The sequence below is a fragment of the Mus pahari genome, chromosome 2 (genome assembly GCF_900095145.1).
Source record: "Mus pahari chromosome 2, PAHARI_EIJ_v1.1, whole genome shotgun sequence".
Taxonomy (NCBI): Eukaryota; Metazoa; Chordata; class Mammalia; order Rodentia; family Muridae; genus Mus; species Mus pahari.
Window position 1 is genome coordinate 103,007,216 of NC_034591.1, and position 19,667 is coordinate 103,026,882.

General features: G+C 46.5%; 1 protein-coding gene across 2 annotated transcripts in view; it reads left to right on the forward strand.

The window, feature by feature from the left end:
* The first annotated feature begins 5,998 nt into the window (after positions 1 to 5,998).
* The window catches only part of Add2 (adducin 2), a 97,913-nt gene continuing 84,244 nt past the window's right edge, over positions 5,999 to 19,667 (forward strand). For both annotated transcript variants that reach the window (XM_021191161.1, XM_021191163.1), the window contains exon 1: positions 5,999 to 6,264. The gene's annotated coding sequence lies outside the window, so the exon portion shown is untranslated. The remainder of the gene's footprint in view (positions 6,265 to 19,667) is intronic.

The following is a 19,667-nucleotide window of genomic DNA, read 5'->3' on the forward strand; positions in this document are numbered from 1 at the left end:
TTTGTAGACCAGGCTGGCCTCGAACTCAGAAATCCGCCTGCCTCTGCCTCCCAAGTGCTGGGATTAAAGGCATGCGCCACCATGCCCAGCGGCCTTGAACTTTTGATAGCCTTCCTTCGATGCCTGAGCATGGACATTACAGACATGTACCAGCGCATCCAGCTTATGTAGTACAAGAGGTCAAACTGGGGGCATGGTAGGCAGGCACTATACTGTGGGCTCCCCGCAGCCTGTCTCCACCCCTAATGCTGGCTGCTGGGGATGCTAAATCAGGTCCTCAGGTTTGTGATGCAAGCAATCTTGTCTATTGGGGCACCTTCCCAGCTCCTTAAGCTAGCCTTTATTTGACAACAGGATGCTTAGAAGGTTTCAGCCCGGGTTATTCAAAGGGGTGACTATACAAAGTTCTAGAATATTGCCTGGGTAGCTTGACTGAACACACTTTCAGGCAGCTATCAAGGATCTCTAGTGGGAAGTATTCTTTCAGAGGGCTCAGAATGTAGGTTGTGGCCTTGCCATCACACCTAGCACCGTTAGATCTTTTACGCTAACCAAGAGCATGCCACTTCTATGAACTTTTGCTTTGTGTAGGTAGCCTGCCTTTAGAGATGCTCTGGAGAGTGGGGGCCCTGGGGCTGACAGTGATGGCATTTGAGGGGATTTAGCCCGGGTTAGAAAGGGCCGTGTGAGCTCAGCAACATTCCTGGGAAGCAGGGTCCAGAATGATGCACACGGGCATCTGCTGAGGTGGGGGTGAGGGTAGCGGTGGGTAGCATTTCTAGCTTCTGGGACTAGAGCAGATTTCCTGGGGAGTAAAGCCACTCATGTGTGGACAGAGTAGGGCAGGAGCCATGAGAAGCTATGCACCTGGTCTTAGTAAGAATTGGGTTGATTTCAAGGTTCGAGAGAGATTTATTTGCAGGGTTTCTGGTGTGTGGAAGTTGGCTTCACACGGATGGCAGTGTGGCAGCTGTCTTGCTGCTGTTTGCCATTTGTGATAGTGGTTGAGAATCTTAACAGCATACATGGCTACAAATCATATTCAGACTTGGCCTATGAAACTATGGAGACAGTATCTCAGGAAAATTCCCACTTTCAATTTTGGTGTGCAGTGGCAAATTGCTATAACAGTGGATGGTTGTATCTGAGCGTAAAATGGGACAAGCTCAGGAAGCACCCACCCACAGTAGGACAGGAGAGACCTAGTGAACAGGAGCAAGCCCTGAGAGATTCGTGTCAAGCAGGTGACTGCTGTGAGATGAGTGACTGGGAGACCGTGTAAAAGGTGCCTCTCGGAGCCTTTCTGATGTTCAGGGTGAGAAGCTGAATGCCCTGAAGATGGCTGCTGGACGCCAGGTCAGGGGACAGTGGATGTGGACTCTGCAGTGGTTATCTGTTCTCATATGAGTGGTAAGCTTTAGAGCAACCTTAGAGCAACATGTTCAATTCCACAGTTTCTGTGGGTCACTGATGAGTGTGGATGTGGTATCACCTGGTCCTCTGCCTCCAGGTCTCATGTGAAGGCTCCACTGAGAGAGGATCTGACTTTACACACACATGGTTGTTGGCAGAATTAATTTCCTCTAGGACTTTTGGAGCAAGGGTTTCTGCTAATAACTGGTGATGGTCTGATGTTACCCCCATGCCTGATGCCGGGCAGGCCTTCCCAATAGGTCTACCTAACAAAAGTGCACATGCTAGGAAGGCAACCAAGAGAGTCTGCCACAAGAGAAGACCCCTATGACTGGAGCCATAGATGGTGTCTGTAGTGGTTGGTATTCAACATGACACAAGTTAGGGTCATTTGGGAAAAGGTACCCTCAGTCGAGAAAATCCCCCACCAGATTGGTCTGTGCCCCACTTTTGATTAATAAGTAATGTGGGAGGGCCCAGCTCACTGGGGATGATGCCACATCTGGGCAGGCGGTCTGGGGTGGTATAAGAAAGCAGGCTGAGCAAGCCATGGAGGGCAAGCAGGTAAGCAGTGCTCTTCCATGGCCTTTGCATTGGTTCCTGCCCTGACTTCCCTGGATGGTAGGCTACAAGCTGTAAGATGAAACAAACCCTTTCTTTCTCAGGTTGTTTTTGGTCAAGGTGTTTTATACAGCAATAGAAACCCTAAGACGTGTACCGCTGGTTGGTTTTGTGTGTCAACTTGACATAAGCTAGAGTTATCAGAGAGGAAGGCACCTCAGCTGAGGAATTGCCTCTATGAGATCCAGCTATAAGGCATTTTCTCAATTAGTGATCAAGTGGGGAAGGGCTCAGCTCATGGTGGGTGGTGTCATCCCTGCGTTGGTAGCCCTGGATTCTATAAACAGACTGAGCAAGCCATCTGAAGCAAGCCAGTAAGCAGCACCCCTCCATGGCTCCTGCCTCCAGGTTCCTGTCCAGTTTGAGTTCCTGTCCTGACTTTCTTCAATGATGAGCAGCAATATGGAAGTGTAAGCCAAATAAACCCTTTTTTCTCCAACTTGCTTTTTAGTCATGGTGTTTCATTGAAGCAATAGAAATTCTTTTTTTTTGTTGTTTTGTTTTGTTTTGTTTTTCGAGACAGGGTTTCTCTGTAGCTCTGGCTGTCCTGGAACTCACTTTGTAGACCAGGCTGGCCTTGTACTCAGAAATCCGCCTGCCTCTGCCTCCCGAGTGCTGGGAGGCACCACCACGCCCAGCTAGCAATAGAAATTCTAAGACCGACAGCATTCCACTATCTTAGCTGAAAAGTTATGTTAGAGGCAAATCAGTACTGCCAACAGCTCAGGCCGAATCCCAGGAGGACAGGAACCCTTGAGGCCATCTTAGAAGCTCCATAACAAAGTGCTGGGTACTTGCTGCCTGCTGTCTCCTTTCCCTCTAGCCACTGCTGACAGAGATGCTCAAAAGACTTGGAGCTGAGAAATTATCTTATTGCAAATCTGAAAATCGGAAAATCAACTTTTAAAGTGCATCTGTCCCCCTGAGGTTACCTAGCTGCAGGGTCCAGTTCTGATTGGGGTTTCCAGAGCTCTTCTGTCCCTGCCCAAGAAGGGCCAGGCATTGTTGGGCTTTCAGGGTGACAGCTGGCACCACCACCAATATTTATGTGTGATTGGGTTTCAGTGTGAGTTTGGAGTGAGCAAAAATGCCTGCAACATCAGTGGAATCTCACAGGCTGCCAGTGCAAAATTGATGTATTTCCTGCTTCCTCATCACACATTTGAACAAGTCCCAAAGTCTTAGCAGAAGAGGGCCACATTTGATTTTTTTTTTCTGCTTTTAAAATGCTGTGGAGGGTTAGGAGGAGGGTCATTTTCTGAGTGAGTTAAGGAGAGCTAGTCTCCGCTTTGTTCTGCCACTTCGGCCTTTGGAAGAGACACCTTGCACTTGATATGCAGCTCAGGCTTGTCTCAAATGTGTGGTTTCAGTCCTTCAGCAATCCACATGTCTCTGCCCCCAGAGTGCTTGGATTAGTGCCCTACAACAGCCAGCTTCTAGTTCTGCTTCCGAACACCCGTTCTTGTTCCTCTGGAAAGTAGAAACCATCACAAGCTCAGGGCCAGGGTGCTTAGCGTAGAACCCTGGCTCTGCCATGTACTAGCTGTGTGGTCTTGGATAAGTTACCTGTCTACTCTCTCAGTTTCTCCAGTGAAGAGGAGATGATAATACTGCCTACCTCTTGGAGGACTTTTGAGGACTGGGTGTGGAAGATGTTGCATGAAGCCTTCAGACAGTGCTGGGGTCCAAGGAGGGTCTGCTGTTAGTTTTGGGGAAACCAGTGCCCTAAAGAGACACATTTCAATGTAATAGAGTTGGCTTGAGAGGGTTTAGGAAATGGTCCTTGATTCCCTGTTGAAATTCTGTTTAGGAAGGGAGCCTGGTAGGAAAGGAGCCTGCCTTACCTACCATTTCATGGAATTCTAAAAGGGGGCTCCCAGATGCCCTGGAGTTCTGACAGGGAACACTGCTTCATAGTTCCTTGGTTGTGGAAGGAACTTTGGGCGTAGGTACGAGAGAGGCAAGCGCTCGTCCTTGTGACTTGTTCTGTTGTCAGGTTTCAGCACAAAGTGAGAGAGACCATGACTGCATCTGAGGAAGACACGGAAATGTGTGAGAAGCTGTGGAGGTGGAGGAGGTGTGGGGATCACGGTGTGGGTTTTGGGAGAGCTGAGCGGCATGCCTGTGGGCCGTTCTGAGCTTGTTGTGGTGGATCTTTCCACAGCGCATCTGTAGCAGCTTTTGTTGAGAGACTATTCATGTTAATAGTCTCCGCCCACCCCACCTCTCTGCTACTGAGTGTTTGGACCTTATGCATATCAAGCAAGCACTCTACCACTGGACAAGCCCTAGAATGGCCATTCTCACAAGCGTATGCAAAGGAATTAACAGAGTACTTGTTTAAACTATTTGAAGGACATAGCTTGGTGAATGCTCTGTTTCACTGTAGTGCTGCTATGACAAGCACCATGACCAAAACCAACCCAGGAAGGAGGGAAGGGTTTATTTAACCTACATTTCCAGATCACAATCTATGAGAGAAGTTAGGGGAGGAAGTCAAGCAGGAACTTGAAGGAGAAACCATGGAGAAAGGTTGCTGAATGGTTCAGTCAGCCTCATACTTAATAGCTGGCTTTCTTCTATAGGTCAGGGTCACCTGTCTAGGGAATTGTGCTGGCTACAGTGGACTAGGCCTTCCCATACTGATTAACAATCAAGACAATCACCCCACAGACAAGCCCACAGGCCAATCTGATCTGAGCCATTCTTCGACTCTAGATGACTCTAGACTAGTGGTTCTCAACCTGTGGGTTGTAGCCCTCGTGGGGGGTTGCATATCAGATATTTACATTATGACTCAATAGCAACATTACAGTTACAAAATGATTTCATGGCTGGGGGTTACCACAACATGAACTGTATTAAAAGATCACCATGAAGCATTAGGATGCTTGAGAACCATTGCTTTAGATCGTGTCAAAGCTCACTAGGACAGTGGGTAGGTGAGATGCTTGCCGGGCATCTGAGAGAACCTGAGACCCGATCCCCAGCAGGATATGAAAGTCAAACATAGCAGCACACGTTTCCATGTCTGTTCTACTGGTTGGCCAGTCAGCCTAGACAAGATGGCGATTTCCATAATCAATGAAAGATGCTGTAAAATAAGGTGGAATGCGATATGAACACCTGAGGTCAACTTCTGGCCTCTGTACATGCATGTACTCGTGCACATTCACACATGCCCCCACCATGTACACACATGTCCATTCCTAGACTTCTTTCAGAGATTTGGGTACTAACTGTGTTGGAATCCAAAGGGTTGTTGTTGAGAATGTCGGAAGAGCAGGGCTCTTCTTCAGTGGCCAGAGGTTTTTCTGGAGGCGGAACATTTTGATAGGCATATTTCTCAGAGCTTTGGGAGTGACTAACATGGAGTTGGAGGTGTAAGATGGAGGTGTAAGACCCCGACTGCCTGCAACATCCTGCTTTCCAAGGGCTTTGAAGAATCCTGTCCCAACCATTAGAAAAGGCCCAGGTGACAAATACATTAGATCAGGTCCTTTTCCAGGAGAGAACAGGCTTGCAGAGTTGGGTGGGATCCTCAAGGTCACAAGGCTGGGGAGTGACAGATCTGAAGATTGATCCTGGTCCCCTACTCAGCCACTGGGGTCTCTCCAGGGGAGTAGGGTAGGGTAGAGAAGTACAAGGGGCCAGAGGAAGCAGAGACTGTCTAGGTGATAGCAGTGAGCCCCCAGCCTAGTTGAAGATGGGGTCAGAATTAGAATCGGGATCAATCTATCTGGTTTGGAGTTTAGTTATCCAGTTGTCACTAGCTAGCAGCACTGAAAGTTACCTCTCAAAGGTAAGATGTCCTGAGACTCTAAATCAAAATAAAATACACCCCAGTGTAAACTCAGAGCAGTGTCTTACTGGGGGTTCTCCTGAGGGGCAGGTCCTGCCTTTGGCCCAGGCTGCTGCAGGGCGCGGGCGGGGACGCTGCAGCAAGCCGGGCTCTGGAGGGGGCGCTGCGCACTCGCCCGGCCCTTTGTCATCACGCACTGCTGGGAGCTCACACTTCTTCCAGCCTCCCGCGGGCTCTGGACTTGACTCTGACTGCAGCGCCTGCCTCGGGGACGCGGATCTAAGGCCTTTGTCCCGAGCTGCGGGATGCGCGGGAAGCGCCACGCAGCGGAATAGCTGTGAGTCCAGGAAGTGGATCCCAGAGTCGAGGAGCGCTGCCCAGCCTTGCTGGGTGAATTTGGGGATGGATGCGAGACCACAGAGTACGAGGTAGGGCACCAAAGAAGGAATAGGGTGGGCGCCAAGGCAGGCGGATCTCCGGGGTGCTGGAGCCTCAGAATGACGGCGAGCTCAGCTTCAGCCTGGGAGTGGCTGCGCCCGCGCAGGAGCGGACGCCTGGGTACACCTGCGGCTCTGCGGATCTGTCACATTGAGCTCTGGAGATGGGCCTGCGCGCGGACATGGGCATTCAGGGTCCGTGATGAGAAGGTGTAGCCTTCTCGGAGAGACGGCCGGGCCGCCGCCCTGCGGGATCTACGCGGGATGTGCGCCTGCCCAGCTAGGCGCACTGGGGTCCCGATTCATAGGATGCGCTTGCCTGGCTGGATGCGATGGGGCTGGCAGGGCAGATGCGCAGGATCGGCGATTGATACCTGGGCAACCAGAGCTTGGGTTTTTATGTTATCCTAAAGCTTTGGGGGTGGAGTAGGGGAGGCCGCTGTCCCTGAGGAGGTGCTACCAGCGAGTTCATCTTTAGCGCCCACCTTTTCTTTCTCTTGTGTCTCCTCCCCTCCCCTTCTGCACCCCAGGGAGGAGCAGAGAAGGCCATTCTGGATCCGGGGTCCAGAAGGCAGGGGTCCAGCAGTTACTTGTTTTAAAATCACAACCACAGCCTGCCAGGTGTTGGGGGAAGGGAGAGGATGGCAGGGCAGGGCAGGGCAGGGTAGGGCAGGCTGCTTTAGGATGCCAGTCAGGCCTGCACCCGGCCTATTGTCTGGCTCTTCAGGCTCCTTCCCTTTCTACCCTCCATCTCCATCCTCTGCCAGAAGTGAATAGAGAAACATACAGAAAGCAAGCCTCACCCACACTCTGTCAATTTTTTTTTTTTAAAATTGTCTTTATGACACACATTGCCACCTCTCTTCATGCCCACTCCTCCCTCTGGCAGTTCGTTAGGAAGAACTAAGTGTGTCAAATAAGGTTATAAATAATAGAAACCAAATCTCAGGTTTCTGTGTTGAGATTTCTGACTAATGGGTAAGAAAGGGCTAGTTCTCCACCCTTCCTAGAGCAAAGGACAGGAAGAGAGTGGTTTTCACTGCATTGGGGCTGGCCGAGCCTGTCATGTGTCTAACTTGTGCTTTGAACCGTCATTACATGAGCAGTGTTTAAAAGTTATGTTTCACTCATGAAAAGAATACCTGGCCCAACACTTGGAATAAAGGTGCTTGAAATGAGTATGGAGGCAGAAAACAACCAAAATGTTAGACGTGCAACGCCCCTTCCTGCTAGCATGAGGATAACATGTCAGGGATTGTAGCTGGTGGTAGGGGGTAGGTCTGTTGAGTGTTTTGCTCTTTTCAAATCGTTACTTGGCGGTGCTGGAGATGGGACCCTTGAACACACTATGCAGGTGCTGTACCACTGAGTTGCCCCCACAGTATGCCTGCCTTTTGTCCTTTGTTATGTAAAGTGGACAGATGTTCTTAGTACCTGTGAACCAGGACCTTGCCTAGCACCCTCTGTCCTCCCTACCTAAGGTACAAGGAGTGACAAACTCTTCACTGTGAGAGAGCACAATACTTTTTGAAAACCCACAGACTAATCATTTTTTGACCCAAAATCTACAACAGTTTCGTTGCTAGCCCATGTTCTCTTTTTGTCCATCCAGTCACCCAGTCTCATTAGAAGTGAGCTTATCCCCATTACCAAACCATGTATGGGTGCTGTTAGTTCACAGGTTCTGGGACCGAGGTAGAACCCACTTCAAACATTACTATATTGTTTGAGACAGCAAAACTCAGCTTCTTAAATTTTTTTTTTTTCTTGGATAAGTTCTCAACATGTATGTATCCTAGGCTGGCCTCAAACTTATCATCCTCCTGCCTCAGTTTTCTGATTGATGGGATGTCAGGCTTGCACTACAAGGCTCAGATAAACTGCAGCTCTTTTAAAAGTGTACAGATGGTGAAGTGTGTGTGTGTGTGTGTGTGTGTGTGTTAGCAGAGGATTTGTGTTAAGGTTTTAAACATATATGTGACATGGAAAAGTATATTTATTTAACTCCTACCTTGTTTCACAAGGGATTTGAGTCAGTTTATAAGGATTCATAAAATATAACAAGGTAACCTGGTGTAGAGAAAGGAAGCAGGATAGAATTAAAGGCAGCTGAGGAACCTTCCAGAAACCTGGGGAAGGTAGCCAACCAGCCCAGATGTCTCTTTTATTTGTAAACATATTCACTCATTGTTGTTATTCAGTGGATATTCATAAGAAGCTACTAGATGCTTGGTTTGATAAGAACTTTGGAAACAAAGAGGTGTGACATAGATGGCCAAGAACTCCACCCTGTTAGCATTTCACGACAAAAGCAAGAAGCCATAGACACAGAGGAATCTCTCAAATGCATCATTACAAGTTGTGATAAGCATTGTCCTAGAAAACCAGAACTCACCATTCATCCAGAATATAAAACAGGACAACTTCCATAGAGAAGCAGGGGGTGGGGGGGGAGGGGGAGAGCAGGGTGGCTCTGTACTCTGGGACAGGAAGGCCCCATTCTCAGACACAGCATGTGGGACGAAGCTTTCCATTCTCTCCTTGTCAGGCACAGGGCGAGCTTGGTAGACTTGATCTGACCTCATGATCTCCCCTGCCCCTGGTGTTCTGAGGTTATTCACATGTCCAGGGATCTGTGTAGTGTCTAAAATGAATCACTTTATCCTAGTGATAATTTTAGCTAATGATTTAATAAGAAATGTGTTCCAGATTGTTTTGGGTCTGGGCTTTGGTTTTGTCAGAGCAGGGCACAGGCCTGATGAGTCAGAGCATGGGTGAAGGGAGAGGAACTTGAGTAGAATGCACAGGGAAGAAAGAGGCTGCTCTGCACAGGGCATGGGTTGGCCAGGCTCAGAGGATCAGCTCCTGGTGACTATTGCCAATGGTAAGGGATGAGAGCATCATGCCAAGTGCACCTCCCCATGGACCAGCTTGGAAGCACTTGTTAGTAGCAGCTGCTGCAGTAAGAGTGTGATGTAGAAGTTGTACCTGTTGATTTTCAAATAACTGGACTAGATTTCCATTACTGCAGATGGACTGACTTCTGTTAACTGCCTTCTGCTCAGGCAAGCGGGTGTGGTGGCGGAAGCAGAGCCCAGCTACCTGATGGTAGAGCTTACTATCCTAAGAATTTAGGCCAGTTAATTTGCCCCTTTGTTCTCTAGAACCCTCCGATAACAACTAGAGAAGAAGCGTAAGATGTCGCTTTCCTCAGAATGGATGAGATTTACACATGGCGGTCTTGGGACACGGATTGACATTCTTTATACGTTAGCAGTGACTATTTTTGTTACTGTAAAATGAACTGGCAGCCAGTTTGTGTAGGCACTCCAGGGGTGGCTTGGTAGCAGAATTTTAAATTATATCTGATTATCTTCAAGTGGCTGCGTGCTCTGGGGCTATTAGCATTGTTTTGCAGGCATGCTGAGAGCCATGTCTGAGCTGCTGTTGCCACAGTCAAGTGCAGAAAGTGACAGTGAGGACAGAAATGACCACCGGAGGCATCCGTTTTCCATTGTTTTGCTCTTTGGAGACCTTTTGCAGCACTAATGCCTAGAGTCACCGTGTGTCCCAAGTTAGCCTCACCCTGTCCTTTAGTCTGGGATTATAGGCTTGAGCCACCACGCCCACTTTTCCATTGTTAAAACCAGAAGAACAGTGTTTTAGTTCTCACCGAGGCGCCAGTACTCAGAATCCTACCAGATGGTGTGTGAGACCACTTAAAGTGGACTGCTGTGGTCTTTGTTTTCTTTTGTTGAGACACAGTTCCCCTGCCTTGCTTCCCAAATGTAGGGACTAGAGGCATGAACCATCATACCTGGCTTGTTTTGGCATTAAAATTTTAGCTGCAAATATTTAGTGTGCTCATGTGATGCATGTGTCAGTGTCATAGGTGCCACAGTGCACATGTCTAGGTCAGAGAACAGCTAGTAGGACTCAGTTCTCTTTTTTATCCAACACGTGGTCCAAGGATGGCCTTCAGACCATCACGCTTGCTGCTTGGTGAGTACCCTCACCCACGGAGCTGCCTAGAGAGCCTTGTTGGCTTTTTAGCAACATAAGACTTATGAGAATATACGTAGACCCAAGTTACATTTTACTGAAAGTGCCAAAGTTCAACTGGGCTGTCCCTCAAGTCTGCAAGAAGTATTGTTTCCCTTCAAGATGAATTTCTGTCCTACTGAAGCCTCCTGAACTATGTTCCAGGGCACAGCCAGGATTGTTGGGGTATAATTCTGAATCTCTAAAAGAGAGTACAATGCTGGTCTACTGAACCTGTCTACTGAAGGATTAGCCTGAAAGAATTTTAAGGCTGTAGCACCCAAAATGACTAATATCTTCAACCACCACACCCAAGCCCCTCACACTCAAATGGTACCCATGGAATGACAAGGCCAGTTACCCTGGGCTTGATTATCAGGTGAACCACATGGGAATGGCATGCAGATGTCATTGAGTGCACTGGAAACAACACACAAAGCTCAGTGGTATCAATTAAAACTAATTTATTGACAACCTTATTCTTACCTATCTCGTCTTTAAAGTTATTATTTTAGTTATATTAAGTTACAGGCCATGTTGCCGTGAGTTGCTCTATTTAATGGAGTGAATCATTAGTCAAGATAGTTGCTGTGTTTGCCTTCTGAGATGCCCTTTGATTTTTGACCATATACTAGTATGCATCTTTGCGGGGTCAGTATGGTATTCTTATAGGCGTCTACTGTGTGTTTTGGCGAAACAAAGGTAATTATTGCTTCCACCCTCTCATGGCTTCACATTTGCTGCCCTCTAGCCCTGTCTTTCAGCTACTTGTGAAACTTGGAATAGGTAATTGCAAGCTGTCAGTCATCCCTTGTGGTGCCATGGAAACCAGAACTTCCTCCTTTTATCAATTGTGCTTGAAGTACCTGTTCCTAACCTCCTTCTAACCCTCTCTAGTCCACACATTCCAGCCTCTGAAAGTCACTATTGTACATTCTAATTGTCCTTTTGAAGAGGCACCCAGGCCTAGGGAAGCGGCTAAGTTGACAGAGTGCTTGCCTAACATGCATGGAACCTTATGTTTGATCATCAAGTGTGGAGTGGTACATGCCCGTTATCTCAGCACTGGACAGATAGAGGCAGAAGGGTCAATAGTTCAAGGCCACCCTCAGCTATATAGTGAGTCTGAGACTGAGGCCACTTTAGGCTACATGAGGCACCATCTCAAAATAACAAGACAAAAGCAGAAGGAAAAATGGAGACATCCATGTGAGACCCATGAGAGAGAACATGCAGGGCTTCTCCCAAGTCTGGCTTATTTTATTCAACATAATGCCTTTAGTTCTGTCCATTTAGCAGCAGCAGACAGGTTGTCTATTTTTCACAGCTGAATAATACCCCAGAGTGTGTATGCACAGCATTTTCTTTAGCCAGTCATCTGTGGTTGTGCATCTAGGTTAGCTCCCTGTTGGCCATTGTGATAGTGCTGTGGGAGATGTAAGTGTGTGGTGTCTTAGGAAATGAAGGATATGCCACTGCTATTTTCTTTGGATCTGTATCTAGAGCAAGACAGCTGGGTCACATGGTAGAGGCACAGTTTTTTAATATAATCATTTATTTATGTGTGTGTCTGCATGAGTTTACGTATACCGCACATGTACAAGTGCCCTGGGAGGCAAGAAGAGGATATTGGATTTCTGACCTGATCCTCGCAAGGGTCAGTCAACGGGGTCTGCAAGAGAGAGAGTGGGGACTGAGGGGCAAGAGATGGGAAGAATGGAGGCAACACAGGCTATCTGCTCTTGTTTATTGAAGGACAACTATGGGTATATATGCATTCACTAAGGGGTGCAGCTGGAGACTCTTTAAAAAAAAGATTTATTTATTTATTATATGTAAGTACACTGTAGGTGTCTTCAGACACTCTAGAAGAGGGTGTCAGATCTCGTTACGGGTGGTTGTGAGCCACCATGTGGTTGCTGGGATTTGAACTCCGGACCTTTGGAAGAGCAGTTGGGTGCTCTTACCCACTGAGCCATCTCACCAGCCCACAGCTGGAGACTCTTAACCACAAGCCCAGGATGTTTAGGAGAAAAGCAAGAAGTTATCAGAGTGTGTTCAGCTGTGGTGGGCTTCTTGCAAAAACATCATGGTAGGCAAACAAGTCTCTCATCAGGGTGGAAAAGTACCACCTGTAAGTAAATAGCCCAAGATGGCTGCAGAGATGATAGCCGCTTTCTGCTGAGTCGGCTCCCAACAGATTTCCTGGAGCTGGAGTTAAGGCAGGCGTGAGCTGCCTAATGTGGGTACTAGAAACCAAACCTGGGTCCTCCATAAGACTGTCAAGTGCTATCTCTCCAGCGCCAGTTCCTCTATACAGAATATTTCAGTGTGAGGTTGGTCAAGTCTGGATGCAGAACACTGGGCTAGTGGGTCATCTTGGACAACACACACAGTGGCACCAACAAACAGGGCTGGTACTGTGCTGTGTGGGGCACTGGCTGCCAAACCTGGGGTACTGTGTTGGGCTGGAAGGAGGCTCTCAGGACTAAGTCTGGGACAACTCCAGGGAACATAATCTTGACATAGAACTTGCGATTTTCATGTCTTCAGTATAGATGGAATCTTTATCCTGAGTGTCCTTGTCCTATTGTATGCTTTGCTTTGTCTTCAATGCCACTGCGTGATAATGAAACCAAGACCCTGCTGTAAATAATTATTTTCCCAGTATGGTGCTTGTTATTTAAAATTTTAGAATTTTCTTCTTCTATGTCATTTTTGGGGGCTGTTTTTAGTTTTGTTAACCCAGGCTGTCGTTGAGCGTTTTGTTTGTTAGCCCAGGCTGTTGTTGAGCGTTTTGTTTGTTAGCCCAGGCTGTCGTTGAGCGAGCACACTTTCCATCTTAGCCTTCTGAATGCTAACATGGCAGGGGTGAGCCACCACAGCTGACTCTCCCAGGCCATTTTGATTTTTGTTTCATGCTTAGCAGTGAACCCTGGCCTCACCCATGCGCAGTACATACACTTGCTCCATGCTTAGCAGTGAACCCTGGCATGTGCAGTACATACACTTGCTCCATGCTTAGCAGTGAACCCTGGCCTTACCCATGTGTAGTACATACACTTGCTCCATGCTTAGCAGTGAACCCTGGCCACACCCATGCGCAGTGCATACACTTGCACTGAGCTGTACCTTTGCTTTTGTTTATTTCAAACAACACAATTGGATTTTTCTAGCCAATATTAATAAACATTAATATTTATTGTACATGACAGATTTGTTGTTCTAAACTTTTGCTTTACATTAAAAAATTGTAGATTCATTTCCTCATTAATTTTTCTCTAAATGAAGCCTAAAGTCTTCTTGTTCTTGGACCTCAAAGAAGTTGCATCTCTGTGGCTATTTTGCTAACCAGTCTTACTTGAAATTTATATCTATATCTATCTATATATAGAATAAAATTATATATAATCATCTATATTTGTGTCTGTTCTTTACCAGATAATGGAAGACTTCCTACTTTAATTTCTTTCCTGCTTCCCTCACACTCACTCAACCTCTCACCTAAGACATTTCTTGCCTTTAAGATAGCTCATATCTGTTTGACTTTTTAAATTAAATTGATTTTTTTACTTATTTTGTATCCTGCTCACTTCTTCCCTCCCAGTCACCCCTCCTACCAATCTGTTTGATTTTTAATGCCTGTGCTTCTATTTGGATTGGGCTCCTAACTATTCACAGTGGTTAAATTCTGAGTTATACAGGCTTCTCTGCTTGCTTTCTTTTGGATTTTTTTCCCCAGAGAATGTCATGTTTTTTTTGTTCTTGCTTGTGTAAGAATTAATGCTCCTTTCACACAATACTTTTGTAATTCCTCATCAAACTCTTTTCATCTTAATACTCTACATATTACTCTTTATCTTCTCAGATTCTAGAAAATTTCAAGTTATGGAAGATATATATTTTCTGTCTGCATTAAAAAAAAGAAAGAAAAACAACTCAGGGTGGGGAAATAGGTTGATGGAAAAAGCACTTCCCACATAAACATGAGAGTTGGAGTTCAAATCTTGAGAACCCACAGAAATGCCAAGTGGGTGTGACCCACCTGCAAATCCAGACCTAGGAGAGGAATTGGGAGTACAAGCTGGCCAGCTAGGCTACCTGCACCAGAGAACTCTGGTTTCAGCTGGGAGACCAGGCCTCAGTTAACAAGGTGGAGCACTATGGAAAAAGATTCCCAAATTAGCCTTGTGCACACATACCTGCACACACATGTGTGTCCACACACTTGAAAACACTCACATACACCACATACTCACATGCAAAAGAAAAAAACAAAACAAAACAAGCCACTGCTAGAAAGCCCAGAAAATGGTTAGCTCTTTTCCCCATGCAATGACTAATTGGCTGATTAATTTTTGCATTGCACACACTAGGCAAACATTCTACCACTGCTCTAGCCTTAGTTCTTCAATTATATTTATTTATTTATTTGACAAAAGATTTAAAAATCGGAAAACATGGGAACTGGAGAGCTGGCTTAGTAGTTGAGAGTTTATACTGCTCTTGCAGAAGATCCGAGTTCAGTTCCCAGCACCTACATAAGGTGACTCCGTCCTCAGGGAATCTGATGTCCTCTGCTGGCCTCCAAGGACATGGTTCATACATGCACAGACACACTCATAAACAAAATTATAAAATAAAAATAAACTTCAGAAAATAGAAAACACAGGAAAATACATGGACTAAGGTACAACGTAATGGAGTCCTAAACAATGCCTGATTGGCCACTGTGCAGACCATCAGCAACAAAGGGCGATAAGCCCTGTATACCTCCAGATCCCATTCCCTCCTCCGGCTCAGAGCTAACCACTCCCCAAATGTATAGTACTACTTACTTGATTTCTTCTTACATTGGGATCCTCAGAGCAGGTCAAACTTGCTGCTCTTTAAGCTTTCACGGTTGCACCATTTTGTCTTCCTGAACTGGGGTACCTATGACAATCACTGGGATGGCTCCTTCCTATATTGTGGCACGAGGTTATCAGTCTCTGGTCCTTGGGCATGCTAGGCAAGTGATCTCATCCTGAGATGTTTCTCCAGTTCCATGGTTTTTGTGGATGGTACATGTCTTAGTCAGGGTTTCTATTCCTGCACAAACATCATGACCAAGAAGCAGTTGGGGAGGAAAGGGTTTATTCCACTTACATTTCCATACTGCTCTTCATCACCAAAGGATGCAGGACTGGAACTCAAGCAGGTCAGAAAGCAGGAGCTGATGCAGAGGCCATGGAGGGATGTTCTTTACTGGCTTGCCTCCCCTGGCTTGCTTAGCCTGCTCTCTTATAGAACCCAAGACTACCAGCCCAGAGATGGCACCACCCATAAGGGGCTCTCCCCCCTTGATCACTAATTGAGAAAATGCCTTACAGCTGGATCTCATGTAGGCATTTCCTCAACTAAAGCTCCTTTCTCTGTGATAACTCCAGCTGTGTCAAGTTGACACAAAATTAGCCAGTACAATACATGTGTGTGTTCAATCATAGCAAGGCCAGGAATCAACCTGAGATGCTGTTATGCATCAGCTTCTCGTCTTTTGAGACAGGACATGTTACTGGCCTGGTGCTCACCAAGTAGGCTACGCTAACTGGCCAGTGAGCCTCAGGAATCATCCTCCTGTCTCTGGCTCCTGAGTGCAGGGATTACAAACATGTTCCGCTACACCCAGCTTTCATATGGGTTCTAGGGGTTCAACACGAGTTCTGCTGCTTACATGGGATAGGGGATGAGTCTAGATGAGTACGATCGCAATCTACAGGCTCAGTGCTCTGTGTGGCATGGACAGAGGGTCAAGGCGGAGGGGAGAAGCCAATGAAACTCTTCAAGCTCTTTGGAGTGGAGTGGTGGTCCCAGGTTTTGATGATCAGTTACAACATGCTGGGTTGTAACCTAGCAGCTGTGAGCAAGGTCAGTGGTGATCACTTCAGCTGGGGAAGCTGAGAAGAGCAGTATTCACTAACAAATGCTGCATGGTGCAGGAGTAAGTGTGGCTGACATGCTGGGTCTGACATGGGCCTTTGCTCCATAAGCTTCATGCTTCCCACCACATTTAGAACGTGCCTGCCCCTAAGCAAATCTCATGTAATATCCGGGATGGTCTTAACCTGGGCCCAGCCTGGAAATGGCTAGAAAATCTTACCACACCGGGTAGCAAATCCCTGTGGCTCTTCTCAATGGCAGCTCTGAGGACTGCGTGACACCCTGCACCCCGTCTCTCGTGCTCACGGAGGCCAGTCATCTTGGGCCTTTCGTGAAGAGGAAACAGTTCAAGTGAGAAGAGTGGAAATGTTGCGCCTGGACAGAGAGATCAGAGACAGGGTGCCTTCCTCGCCCATGGTCGCTGGGCCACAGGGAAGACCCAGTTCCCAGAAGTGACTCTATGTCTAGCTCCCAAGAAACCTAGCTAGACTCTAGTTTCTATGCCAACAAAGTCGCCTCCATCATTCTCAGCACGCCGGCTGGGGTCTCTTGGGTCTTGTTGGCTCATGCTGCTCTTAGCTGGAGCCTGGGACACTTGGGATATTCCCTGCCCCCCCAGTCTCACCCCCAACTCCAGCTCAGCCTCCCTAGGTCCACAATTGATCTTTTGAAACAGAAATGCAATCTCTTCATTCTGATGTCCAGGGTGTATACCTGACTGCCTCCCTCCACCTCCACACTCCCACCTCCACCTTTCCAGAGTTTTGCCCTCTCCCTAACAGCCCCTCCCTCACTTCGTGTCTAGCAAGTTCTCTTAGAGAGTAAAATAGACAAACTTCTGGCAAGGCTAATTAAGACAAAGAGGTGCAAATTCAGAATGCTGGAGGCAGCATATGGAACAATAGGGAAAAGATTTAAAATAGCAGGCAAGTTATCTAATCCCCCGTGTTCCAGCTCTTGACAAAATGGACAATTTTCACAAAAAAATGTGAGCTACCAATATTGACTTAAGAAATAGAATGTGGTGTTCCTGGATGGGAAGAACCCTGCTGCAAAGATGCTAGTCCCCCACAGTTCCTGCCACGCTTCCTGGTAACCCGAAGGGATGGGAATTTGTTCCTATTTTTACATCCTTCTGGCAATTTTCTGTGGTGCTCAGAAAGGGGAGTTAAATGCCTATGCTCAACTGTGAATATTTTTATTGAGGGGATAAAATCCATTTGAATGTTACCAATAAATTGTTTCTCTTGAAGGACAGAATTCTTAAGCATTGAGGTGTACGGAGACTTCATGAAGATAATTTCATTTAACCATGGGTGTGTTTTTCCACTTGTTATTTTATGAGTGTAATTTTCAACACTCTTTATTCAGCATGGGACCCCAGGAAGAACTGGATTTTGATTTGAAAAATCTACAGGGATCTGGGCATCTAAGCAGAGGACTCTGTATCCTACCACAGAGAGGCTTGCACGTCCCTGCTCTTGCCGCTCTGCTCACAGAGGCCAGGAAATGGAAGCAGCTCAGATGTCCAACAGAGGAGTGGAGAGTGAAGTGTGGTGCATACATACAGTGGTATGTTACTCAGCAGTGAAGTGAAATGAATGTGCAGGACAATGGATGGACCTGAAAAGTATAAAATAAGCAAGATGGCCCAAACTCAGGAAGGCAAAAGTGTTTTCCCTCATCTGTGGGTCCCAGCCTTTAGTGCCCACATGTATATATGGAAACAGTTCTGAATGTAAGTAGCGTCTAAAAACCCAGAGATGAGTAAGGATGGGGCAGGGAAGTGGGACACATGGACCATGAAAGAGAAAGTGTGTGTGTGTGTGTGTGTGTGTATACAAGTGGGGCACAGTACCAGGGGGTAGAAGAGGTAGGGAAGGAGACCCTTAAAAGCACTTGGCTCAACAATATTACATGGTGTCTATTATCTTGTATGATTATTTTAAAAAATCATTTTAAATATCTGAAGCTGGGGATGGTAGCACACGCCTTTAATCCCAGAGCTCAGAAGGCAAACGCCAGTAGCTCTCTCTGAGTTCAAGGACAACCTGGTCTACATAGCAAGTTCCAGACTAGTAAGAGCTACACAGTGAAACTGTGTCCAAAAAAATAAAATAAAATAAAATAAAAAATAAAAAAAGAAAAGAAAAAGAAAAAAGGAAAGGAAAAGGACATTACAGGGAAAGGCTCCAGGACCCTCCATGTGGCTGGGCTTTCGTCCACACTGTGTCCAATGATGGAACACCTATGTTAGTGATCTTAGCAACCCTTTATTTAGAATCTTCTCTCCTGGCAACACATTTCTCTTCTCTTTGCTCTTTCCAACACCCTCACATGTGCTAAATCAGCTGCATCTGTTGCCATAGCTACACTACACCGCAGCGCCTTAACCCTTCCATGCCAGGTTTACTTTCTGCTACTTTAAAACTAGACATTTTCTTCCTTTTTCACCTGTCCTCTCTCTGTTTTATTTTGGTATGTATTTAGAGATAGACCCTCACTCAGTAGATCAGGCTGGCCTCAAACTCCCAATCCTTCTACCTCCTGAGGCTGGGGTTACAGGCATACCTTACTATACCTGACACGTCGTGCATACACAAGTGAGACAGGAGTGATGGCATTGTAATATGGACCAGCTGTCCCTGCTCACCCCAGGTCCTTAAGGAAACTGTTAGGTGTGTTTTTAAGTCTGCTGTTAGTATCTTAAAACAATCCACAAATACTTCTACTTTTGAATTTCCCTCTTTACACAGTTACATAGTGGCTCTTTGCCATGGATGTCCAGAGTGAAGTTTTTAATCTGTGTCTCTCCTCAGATCCATAATGCTACAAACAAGTCCTTAGGGAATTTTATTAACTAGTTACTGATGGGGAAGGGCCCGGACCATTGGGTTGGTAGTCCTGGAGTCTATAAATCCAATGTGAGCAAGCCAGTAAGCAGCCCTCTTCCATGGCCTCTTCATCAGTTCCTGCCTCCAGGTTCCTGCTCTGCCCAAGTTCCCATCCTGACTTCCTTCAGTGATTGCTACAAAATGGAAGTGTAACTCTTTCCTCCTCAACTTGCTTTTGGTCAAGGTGTTTTATCACAACAATAGTAATCCCAGGTAGGACAGCATATTAAAACTGTGTTGCAATTTTATAGCACTCTAGTCAGAGACATCTAAAGTGTTTTTGTTTGTTTGTTTGGTTGGTTGGTTTTTTTATGGCAATAAACTTGGCTAGGATGTAGGGAAGGGGGAACCTTCACTCACTGCTGGTTGAGAGTGCAAACTAGAGTAGCCATTAGTAAAAACCTCAAAAATTGAAAAATAGATGTACCATAAGACCCAGCTACACCACCTGAGGTGTAAACTTGAGGGACTCTGTATCCCAGCACAGGACACTTGCTCATCCATGGTCAATTGTACTCTATTTGAAGTAGCTAGGAAATG